At 35.3% G+C, this 12367-nt stretch overlaps 1 pseudogene; it reads right to left on the reverse strand.

Moving 5' to 3' along the window:
- Positions 1-6832: 6832 nt before the first annotated feature.
- On the reverse strand, positions 6833-7444 carry LOC131517967 (ubiquitin-conjugating enzyme E2 E3-like; annotated as a pseudogene).
- Positions 7445-12367: the final 4923 nt, after the last annotated feature.

Genomic DNA, 12367 nt, shown 5'->3' on the forward strand with positions numbered 1-12367 from the left:
GGTTTTGGGTAGTTTCCTTTACAAAAATCTTTATCTTTTTGGATTCTTGTTTTCTTTTAAAAACTTGAGAATATCTTTCATGACAAAGTTGTGTTCCTCTAGGACATTTTGAAGAAGATCTTTTTCCCAAAAGTCAATTTGCAGAAGGCTGATTTGGAGTTTGTTTCTTTTAACTCTTCAGTGTTAGCAGTCAAGTTTTTGTTTTGTCATCATAATAGCATTTTAAGTAATGTCCAATTGCTTTTATGTCAGCTTCCTATTTGCATATGTAGACTAAGGGGCAGAAAGTGGAGGACACTGAGTAGAGAGTGTGGAGAAACTGAGGAGCCCTCAAACTTCATATTTCACCAACTTCATATTATTTGCACGATACAAAAACAAGCAGATTACTCAAATACAAGTACTGGATTGGCCCTTGTTCTAGTCTCAAGTGCAAGATAATTGCCAAGTGAATCAAAATTCCTCCCCATCCCCAACAATCACTTCCCATATCTCTATCCTAAAAATATAATAAATTTTATTGAAAGAATATTCTGACCCACTGATTGAAAATATCTGTAAATCACATATATATAATAAAGGACGTGTGTCTGCAATATATAAAAAGCTCTTACGATCCAACAATAAAAAGTAACTCAATTTAAAGATAGACAAAAGATTTGAATAGATGCTTCTCTAAAGGAGTATTCGAAAGGCCAATGATCCTCTGGAAAGATGCCCAACATTAGTCACTAGGGAAACGCAAATCAAAGCCACTATGAGATACCACTTCATACCTATGAAGGTGGCTCAAATACAAAAGGTGGACAATAACCAGTGTGGATGAATGTGAGGAGAAATCGGGACTCTGATACATTGCTGGGGGAATGGTAAAATGGTACAGTCACTTTGTAAAACAATTTGGCAACTCTTCAAAATGTGACCTTTGTCTCTTTCCTGAGTTTGATTCCCTGGTTGTGGATTGCTAGAGACCACTTCCTTGAGGCACTGTCCTGGAGTTGGTGAAAAGCACTTCCTTCAATAGCTTCCTGAGAAAGACCAACTAGAAGGTAAGTTATTTGAGACATGACTTGGAAAGACTATACTCTGTTCTCACACTTGATTGATAGGCTGGTAGGAAATAAGTTTTTCTCAGTATTTTTGTTATTTTCCCCTCGTTTTCCACTTTCTATTCAGTGATGCTATTGAGCTGTTGAATCCTATTTATGACTTTGGCTGTTGTTTGTTTACTTGTTTATACTACAAAATATAATTAATTCTCCTAATTCCTTTCAGGCAGGTCTACTTATTCCAAGTGAAGTGGAACAAATTCTACAATGATGGAGAATATAGGATAGTTTAAAATCCAACTTAATCGTCTAGACAATGTATATTGCTCAATGGATTTGTCCAATAAAATTAATTCGACTTTTCTAATTTTTGCTAGCTTTATTGGAATTTCTTTTGATACACCTTAGATGACATCTTAATTCCACTTAGAACGGTGGTCAGATGGCACTTAACACAAGGTGGGGTATCATTAACTAAAATGAAATCCTTTTCTGTAAAACATTTTTTTCTGTAAAGTTCTGACAAAGTCATTCTATGGAGAAAAAAAAAAAAAGCTTTCAACTGCCAAAGTAAAGTGATCAGGGAACAGGAGATTAGAGCAAATACTAAAAAGAGAAGATAATTTGTGAACTGACAACCCATTTATTTATATTTACCAGATAATTACTTCACCTCCTGCAACACTTTGATTATGAAATAAAGGATGGAGGAAATTAAGTGGATTAATTCAGTCAACAAAAGTGTCAGTTTTTATTTAAATTGTTTCCAGAGATTTTCAGTCAGGTGGGTAGGTGAAAAGATACTCTCTATCCTTCTGCCCTGGGAGGATGTCAGAATCTCAGCAATGGCAGTTGAGAATATAGGGCGGCATTCGGAAGGGGAGAAGGGATGTGCGTATATTTTGTAAGAGGTCCCTAGGGGATTCAGATATACCTCCATGCTGGTTTAACCAGTGCAAGCTTGTATTTCCACTTTACAGTAGCCACTTCACTCAGTCTCTCAATTGCCTTTTATCTACCTAGTCCTGCTATTACTTCCCCCTTCTCTCCATTTTCGGAAGGGAAACGAATTGTGATAAAGTGAGACATTTTGTGGTGAAAAGGATACAGTTTTAATACCTTTAAAACATTTCAAAAAGCAATACAATTAGCTAAGCACTTATGTTTTATTAGTAATAGCAAGCAAAATTAATAAGTAAATTCAACTAAAAATGATTATGTGTCAGAGTGTATAGTTTTCACATTGACATTTCACATAATCTGACTTTGCTTAGAAGAGAAATCACTCGGCTGTTAAAATTACTTTTAAAGAGCTGTCAAAATTGGAAAACCTGCTGTCAAAAATATGATGAGAAAAGTTTAAAAATGGTAAAGTATGTTGACTTAGATAAAAAATATTACCTTCATGAAGGAAAACTTGAATATGTATCATGATCTTCAAAAGGGATGACTTTTTCTCCCTGAAACTGGACATCTTTGTTTTAAAAATTATATCTTGACAAGTGAAGGATACCATTTATATTGTACCACAATGAGAACACGTCTGGGTGATAGAAAATGTTAAAATATTAATGCCATGATTCTTCTTACTATTATTTATTTTGCCTCATTTTTAACTGAAGAGAACTTTTAACCCTTGCCCTGGTTTTCAGCTTCTTGGAGTTCTTACACATGTATTGACCAAACAAACACGTTTTAACTAATAGCAGAAGAGTGCAAATATATGTTTTCTGGAAAGCATGGTGATATTTTTATATTTTCATTCTACCTACTCAAATTATAAGAAAAAAATATTATCTCCCGTAGGTCAGATGCTCATTATGCACCACTGAGAGTTTGAAGTGCAAATGGTTAATTTTGAGACTTCACATTAATCTTCAGTTAAAGATTGATCCTTCTATCCCTATCATAATATAATTCAAAACACATAAATTTGTTTGAGGGCCTTGGAACTGAGGAAAGATAGATTAGTAAAACCAAGCCTCTTTTAAACTCTTTCCATTTTACTTTGAGTAAAATCTGTCAGTAATGTAAACCTCAAGGAGTTGAACTTCTCTTTGAACTAGTCACTAGGATTCTCCAGAATATGTTAAACATTTGATTATCAGTTCTTAATAAAAATGAGTAAGAGCTTGTATTTAGGTGAATAAAATACATGAATATGAAATAAAACATAAGATTTCCCCTTATTTTTCTGCCTGCATAAGTAATATAAGACTTAGAGTTGGTAGGCTGAGTAACTGTTTTGTCCACTTCTTACTGTTATGTGACCTTAGGTTTGCCTGTTTCTCCATATAATATAATTAAATTATATAATATAATATAATTATATAATATAATATAATATAATTTATATAAAATATAAATTGTAGCTATCCCCCTCTGACACATTCACAAAAGTCTTATGAGGCTTAGTATACAAATGATTGAAAAGCACTTTGCAGATATAAATGTGTGAGCAGCTCTGTTTTATAAAGAAGAAAAATAAAGATACAACTCTAACAGAGGGGATTATCTGAGCTAGAATTGCAGAAGAAAAAAAATTTCCCTGCAGAAAGAATTACTCAGTACAATTGTCCATGATGAGCAAAGAATATCATTTTATGGTAGTTACTATTTTATTGTTAAGTGAAATAATTTAGGGCTGGCTAGTAGATATCCTAATATTTACATAATCTTTTATTGTCTCTAGATGTAATCATCAAAATTTTAAAAAATTGAATTTCACACACTGCATATATATATATATATATATATATATCCTAAAACAAGCTTAAGCAATAAAGATACTTACAAACATTGCAATGCATGATAGAAGTGTAATTTCATAGCATCAACTTGAAATGCCAGAATAATTTTACGAGATGTCAACTATATAGAAAATTAAGTGTGAGGCTTGCAAATTTACACATATTTGAATCTGAATATATAAAACTTATTGTGCTTAGAATAATGTTGATATACCCTTATTATACATGTGCATAAGAAACTATAAATTTAGAACTCTAACTGGTAATCCAAAATAGAGTATGTGTACATTGAAGAAAAGTTTGTGTTGCTATGGGAACTTTGGCTTTGTTTACATTATATTGCAAACTATATTATGTGCCTTGGTTCACCTTAATGACTACCTTCATATATTGCTAATTATACTATTTTCCCTCATTCACTCTGATGATTAACTCCTTAAGGTTAATACTGCTCATCTTTATTGAGTTAGTTCATATTTTTCTCGAATACAGAAATATGAACTTACATTTACCTTCATTTGTGAAAATTGCATTATGCATGTCACCATCACCTGTTCATTACATTAAGTAAAAGGAGTTTTAGCTTTTATGAAATTTGCAAAATTACGTTTATGAAAATTATAAGCTTGACCTTGTTTGCCTATAGATACAACATGTGCCAAATTGTAGAAAATAAATTTGTGAACATTTTCTGTTTTGAATATAAAAATGTATAATTTCCCGGAACGCCTAGGTGGTTCAGTCGGTTAAGCGTCCGACTTTGGCTCAGGTCATCCTCTTGCAGTTCGTGAGTTCGAGCCCCATGTTGGACTCTGCGCTGACGGCTCAGAGCCTGAAGCCTGCTTCGGATTCTGTGTCTCCCTCTCTCTCTCTACCCCTCCCCAGCTCACACTCAAAAATAAATAAACATTAAAAAAATTTTTAAACGTATAATTTCCTTATTGAGAATTTCTTCTAACATTTTAAAAGAGGAAATCTAGGCCATTAAAAAAAAGTTCACATTTTCAATGTATAGGCAAATACATGATGAAATATTCATTATGTGTATGCAGAATTCCTGCTGAGTTAGTAGGACTATATACAGCTAGTTAGTAATGAATGTGTTAAATCATAAATATACCTATAGAGCCGATATTGAATCTCAAGGCTTTGGTTACCTTTCCACATTTTCCAATTAAAAAACTTGAATTTCAGGAAAATTTTAGAATGAAAACTATGTATGGATTATTTCAATTCTGATAAACTGGGGTTGCTATCTTTATTCAGAAATGGTCCCTGGGTTTCTATCATGTGCTAGATGTGTGCTGGGCGTGGGTGTTCATGGTAATATAGGTAAACTCTCATAAGGTTAGAAATATGCAAGAAGCAATTACAATATAGTCTTTCAGATCCTGTATTTTACAAAGCTGTTGCAAAATCCCTTGGGATTTTTTTGGGGGGCCTTTAGTAGCGTATTTATTTGAGATGCTACATCAGGTAGTCCCTGAGCTACAAAAGGTAAGAGAACATTCTCTTATTACAAGTTGATGAAAGTAAAAGGTAAAACATTTTTCACAACAGCATGAACCACATACTCAGAAAGAGATATGGGTTTGCTATAAATAACCTCATTCCCAGTCTCCTATGGCTACTTTTATAACTTTATACAGATAATGAATTAAGTTAAAATGCACTATTATATACACACTTACATATATAGCATATAATATAAAATATAAAATATAAAATGCGCTATAATATTTGGTAAATTTCAGGACCAGTATTCTTAGTACCCCATAATATACATTTTATCATTTATTTTATTATTTTTAAAAAAAATGTTTATTCATTTATTTTGAGGGAGAGAGAGAGGGAGAGGAGAAAGAGAGCACATTCAAGGGGAGGGCAGCAGAGAGGAGAGAGAGAATCCTGAGTGGACCCCATACTGTCAGTGCAGAGCCTGACCCAGGGTTTGATCTCAAGAAGTTGAGCTGAAATCAAGAGTTGGTCACTTAACTGACTGAGTGCACATCTTCATTTTAATATCCAAAAGAAGGAAGACTTGCAAGTGGACATTTCAAACACAACCACAGCTACAAAGTTCTACTTTTTTTTTTTTTTTTTTAAGTAGGCTTCATGCCCAGTGGGGAGCCCACTGCAGGGCTTGAGCTCATGACTTTGAGATCAAGACCTGAGGTGAGATCAAGAATCGAATGCCTAACTGACTAAGCCACCCAGGCATCCCTACAAAATTTGACTCTTGATAGCATTTACCCTTTGGGGAAGTCTTTTAATCTTCAAAGGATAAAAGCAGAGAATAGAATTATATACGCTGAAGGGGTTCAGAACAAGTCTCCCCAAAAAAGTCTCCTCACTTTGGCATGTGGATTATTTTGAGCTAAAGGCAATCAAGACCCAAAAACTCAAGAAAACTTTTTCCTTCTCCCTTAAACTACCCCCAAAAATATTTATATAAGGGGTCTGGCCCAGAGAAAGATCTATTACCAAGGGATAACGTATCTAAATGACCTATCCGTATGGCAGGACAGACATCTAATTATTACATATCTGCTCTTCTTATTCTGTGAATCATCCTCCTACCCTTTGAAGCCCCCAGCCTCTATCTCATCCCTTTACTCAAGATGGCATATAAGCCTCAACCGCCTGACTTGTTCCCAGTCTCAAATTTTTCTGGGATCTCCATTTGTATGTAATTAAATTTGTTTTTCTCCCATTAATCTCTTTTATGTTAATTTGATTATTAGACCAGCCAAAAAGATAGAATGGTAGAAGAAAAAATTTTTGTCCCCAACAACACAGAAATCCGTAATGTAAAGGCCATAAAAGTTTGCAGCACAGGAGCGCCTGGCTGGCTCAGTCGGTAGAGCATATGACTCTTGGTCTCACGGTTGTAGGTTCGAGCCCCACGTTGCATGCAGAGATTAGTCAAAAATAAAATCTTAAAAAAACCCCAAGATTTGCAGCACAGTGAGAAGGTGTCTCTGTTCCTTCTCATTGTATAGAAAGTATGTGAATTGTGTTGCCCAACTCTTGTCACATTCTGTTCCTCAAATACAGAGAAGCTATGCTTCCAACTGGAGTATCTGCAGAGTTACAGACTGTCAAAGGGAACAAGTCAGCAGCAAAATCTTTGAAATTGTCCAAGTGGGACTCCAGTTGTCTTTAAGAATGTAGAGGCAGATGAGTCCTTAACTGTTGATGTTGTAGTGATAGATTCTGGTGTGGAAACTAACTTTTGGTGGCTTACATGGATAATCCGATGAAAATGTGATATCCAGAAAAACCACACCACCTTCACACACAGAGGCTGGTGGACCAAGTATAGTTAACTTCCATTCATAAATGCTGTCTGCTTTACGACCAGCATGACAGTTGGGAGGAGAAACATGGATGACTTCAGTTAGCTCCTTCTGAAGTCCTTTCACACGACTGGTGGGTAATTTAGCAGTGGTATTCCTAGACAGTTTGGTGTTTTTGTGTTTTGTTTTGTCTTGTTTTGTTTTGTTTTTCCTGCTGGGTGACAGAAGATATTCCTTCTTGTTGTCCTTCAGGCTCTGGAACAGCTAGATCTCTCTGATGTGCCTCTGAACTACCATTGCCAGTGCTGGGGCTCTCATCATTGGATCATTGCCGATCACTGGACATCTTGGGGAAGTTATTCCTTGGAAAATTCGACTGCTCATCTGGCCTGTTCATACAGTCCTACAGTGTGGGATGAGGAGAGGGGGAAAAAAAAAAACTTTCCTTAAAGAAATACAGGCAGCTGGGAGTGGGGGTTGAGGGAATAGGAAAAAAAAAAAAAAAGAAGAAGCCAAGGAGATTTGGGCTGGGGAGTGTGGCAAATTGAAAGGAGGGGGGATTGTGTCCCCTAGGAATTTTTTAAAGGATAACTATTTTTTTTTAAGGGCATGGCCACTGATGATGTTTGCAGGCAGGCTGGTTTAGGTCAAGAAGCAGGGATTTGTGGAGATAAGTTTACATATGATACCGGAGTGATGGATATACAACATTTTGCCTTTGTCAAAACCCATAAGACTTTTTATAGCACCAGAATGAATTTTATTGTGTGCAAATAAAAAAGCAATTTAGAAGATTGGGAGATCTCAGAATGTAAGACATACTGTCACACAGGAATCTGACTATATGACGTTAACAAAACAACCTCACTGCAGGGATAGGGAGAAAAGGTTCTGGCCTAAGCAAATTTGGGAATGAGTGGATTCTGTAAGACCAAAGGCAAAGGAACTGCACATAAACAAATATAACTTCAGTTAATATTTGTTTTCCATAAAGGTATGAGCTAAAGTACACTCTGAAGCCGCTATGCAAGTGCACTATGAGGGCTACAAAGTAACAAATTTCCAGCTCCATCACTATCTGTATTTGTGGTGTCATCTTACTGTAATGGAGATAACTTTCTTCCTGTCTGCCTGTCTCTACTTTTTATTCTTTTTATTCCTTCCTTCCTCCCTTCCTCCCTTCCTTCCTTCCTTCCTTCCTTCCTTCCTTCCTTCCTTCCCTCCTTCTTTTGCTATCATCTTATCTCTCTCTCTCTCTCTCTCTCTCTCTCCATCTATCATCTATTTATCAATCTATCATCTATCTATTTCGCATCTTTCATCAGTATGGACTTACAGATTCTATTCTAATCATTGGGTTATACTCCATTACTATGTTATTTATTTTGATTTTCAAATTGTTCCAAATTTGGCCAACAGGAGACCCTATAGCTTAGCTTCTGTGTCTTCTTGACATTTGTTCTTATCCTTTTTTTTTTGTTTGTTTTTTGAATACTATCCCCCTTACACAATAAGATGTTCTAGACTCATTTTGTACTTTTCTTGACTCACCTTTGGTGATTTTTTTTTTTTGTGGCAGTAGATATGCTCATTATTGGTGTATTATTGCCTCCAGACCCTTTCAACAGAGCTATGATATGCATATGTACATGAAATTAAGAGTGCATACTGATGCCTTCAATTGCAAACCAAACCTACAGGGTTTTTCTATATTTGTATCTCTGTTCTTTCACAGGGAAAACCTGGCTCACAACAACATTAACTCATTTGTTCAATTATCTATACACAGAATAACAAATGTACTAAGAATTCAAAATCTGTTAGTTCTTTGCTTTCCCTAGATTGACAGTATATAGTCAAAGTATTGTGTTCAAAAATTACTCGTATTAATATATTTTCCTTCCTTAGTGTATTTATGTCCTTTATTTGAAATACTGTTGGGTTAATTTTGTTGGGGAGGGGGTTGCATTTAGTTTTAGGTGTTTCCTCCCATTCTTGTTAAATGTTAATTTGATTTAAATTTTTGATTATGTAGAATACTTCCAAATAGAAACTATTTTAAAAAGGTATACTCAGAACAGTGTCACTCTATCCCAAATCCCTTCCATCTGATTCTTTCCACTCTGCATATAGATAATCAGTTTTATTGTTCTCTGGTTTATATTTCATGTTTTTATTTTCCAAAAACAAACAGATTTTAATATGTTTTCTATTATATTTACCCTGTTCAAAGTACTGTGTGTTTTCTCTATCCTCTGACTGACACACTTTTATTGCAGTGTATCTTCAAATAATATGCTATTTCCCTCCTATAATTTTTATGGTACATAAAATTTTATTTCTACCTAAAATTTTAAATGAGTTTTTAACATTTGTCTTAAACACTCTTTTCCTTTACAGAAATTAAATGTTTTATGCCTAACCCATTGTTAGTTTCATCTAGGGAATTTATCTTTGCAGATATTGTATTTGTCTAGAAGTTTTATATTTTTGTTATGTATTTCATGCTTTGTCTCATTATGTTCATGTTACTCTTCAAATTCTTGAGTATACTTTTTGATACCTATTTTAAAGTCAGTTTATGCCAATTTTTTCATCTTTATCATTTATGTTTTTTTTGTGTGTTGATTGATTTATCTTTTTAAAAAAATGTTTATTTACTTTTGAGAGAGAGAGAGAGAGAGAGAGAGAGAGAGAGAGAGAGAAAGAGAGAGACGGAGCAGGAGTGGGGGAGTGGCAGAGAGAGAGGGAGACACAGAATCCAAAGCAGGCTCCAGGATCCAAGCTGTCAGCACAGAGCCAGACGCCGGGCTCGAAGCCACGAACCGTGAGATCATGATCAAAGCCAAAGTCAGATGCTTAACCGACTGAGCCACCCTGGTGCCCCTGACTGATTTATGTTTTAACTATGGATTTAATTTTCTTTCCTTCTCACATGTGTAACAATATTTTATTGAAATGCTGTACATTATAAATTTCATGTTGCTGAGCGTTGTATTTTTAATTTTTCCTTCAAGTTGTTATTTGTTATTATAAAACTTTATTCTGCCAAGCAGTTAAGTTACTTACAGTTCAGTGTTATCCAATTAGGGCTTTCTTGGAAGCTGTGGTAGGGCTAGTTTGGGACAGTCTTTGCATTAGGCCTATTTTAGCTCTTTTGGTATCTCTATTGAATGTTCTAGGTGGTCGGTGAGGAATCTGCACTCTGACTTTTGGGAACTTGAGCTTTCACACCCCTTTATGATTTCTGGGAATTGTTTGACATATAGGTCCCTGTTCTTATTTGCCTTGAGCTATGAAAGTATGACTGAACTCTGCTTGGGAGCTACCTCCTCACAACAGGGCCCAGCGAGTTCTTCCAAGCAGAAATCATTGATTATAAAGCTCACCTAACTTTTTCTCTACTGTTGGTGATTAAAGCCTGTTGTACAATGTCTAAAAACCCTTTATTTGTATTTTCCCATTTTTCTAATTCGTAATGGTAGGTGGTAAGTCCTGTACTGTTTCCTCCATCATGGTAGAAACATAAACCCCTAAAGTCGTCTGAATTCTGTCTTTAATGGTGGCTATCTCTTTCCTTTAGGGCTTCTATTTTTTTGGTGGAACTTTTTGAGATTTAATGTTACAGGGTCATCTTCCTACGGATATTCCATAAGTTTTCTTTTCTTTTCTTTTCTTTTCTTTTCTTTTCTTTTCTTTTCTTTTCCTTTTAATCTCACATGGCTTTGGTAATCTTATTCATCGATTTGGAAACTCTAGACTCTGAGTGTCTCCCAATTTAGCAAAATTGGAAAGGTGAGAGTTTTAATTTTTTTTTTTTGAATTGAGTTTCAATTATTTTCCAGGAAAGAGGTGGAGAATCTGATTCCTACAGCTATATTAATACCAGAGGTAAGAGTCAATTTGTTGATTGTTTAATGTCTCTTAAATGTCATGCTTTAATGCCTTTATGCAGTTACACTTTACAAAATGGAACATACATCTTGAGTGTATTGTGGATGCTGTATGATCAGTGGTATGAGATTATAAAATTATGGGATCAAAGACTCCAAAGGGATGTTGGTGACGTAGTACATAATCAGGATGAATACCCTGTCAAAAATGAAGGAGAGTGTCAAGGATGGTATTGAAGAGGGAACTGAGATGTTAGAGTTGAGTGACTACTTGGAAACTCAGAAGCATGCAGCAGGCAGTTATCCACATGACACAATTAATCCAGGCCAGGTAAGGGGCAAACATACCATGCCAATGACAAGAGAATCTCAGAACTTGGAGAAGGTCTCTTATCTTTTTCCACCATAGTAAGAACTAACAGCACCTTAGCCAGTGTGGGGCCAACACAGGTGTGTATTGATATATGGCTAACACTCCTGGGCAATAGTGCTGTGCTAAGCACACTGGGGGTTTCAAAGAGTTTGCCTATACCTGTGTCCACGATGGAGAAAGGTTTTGACAGTATCTTTTTATTTCTCTCTCTCTCTATTTTGCTGTTCCATGGTACCAATAAGCTTTATACTTCTAGATTATGGATATAAGTTAACTACCTTTATGCATAATTCCCAGACTAACACAGTCATACAGGATTTTTACCTTTGTGAAATTGCTCAGGAAGATTATTTGAAATTCATGGCAAGAACATCCTACGTGGGGAAGATCTTTATAAGATTTTTCAAAATTCACGGGAACAGTAACCCAAATAAGAGAAACATCTATAAGATCCTAGAAGATATGCCCATAATTTAGAAGACCAGTACACTTTTAGAAGAAGGAAACAAAATATTATAGTTGAACTTTAGAAGCTTTAGGAAGAAAGTCTGTAATTGCAGTGTGATTCCCTAAGAATGGTATTTTAGAGGACGAGTTTACAGCTACCTTTAGGCAATGTGAAAAAAGCTCACAAGTAACCTCCCAAGAGATGACATGGAAGGGAGTGGGGCACCAAGACAGATATTATAACTTTAATGAGTTTAAGTATTACATCTATTTATGTTTAAAGTATTCACCTCTTTAAAGTAATGTGATAAAAGTATAGCATAATAGGAAAATACGTCCTATTTTAGAAGTACAGCAAAGCAGGCTGCCCAATGCAAAATTGTGAGTGAGATCATTTGAAGCTGAGAAAATATAAATACAGTATGAGCCCACATACCATGAAAAGTTAACAAATAGGGAAGAGAAGCAGCGGGGGAAACCCCAGGGCATTTAATCTTATTTTATGGTGGCATTCATGTACTGAAAAGAGTGAAAGAACAGCCCCCACACTTCCAGA

This window comes from Neofelis nebulosa, chromosome 7 (assembly GCF_028018385.1).
Source record: "Neofelis nebulosa isolate mNeoNeb1 chromosome 7, mNeoNeb1.pri, whole genome shotgun sequence".
Classification (NCBI taxonomy): Eukaryota; Metazoa; Chordata; class Mammalia; order Carnivora; family Felidae; genus Neofelis; species Neofelis nebulosa.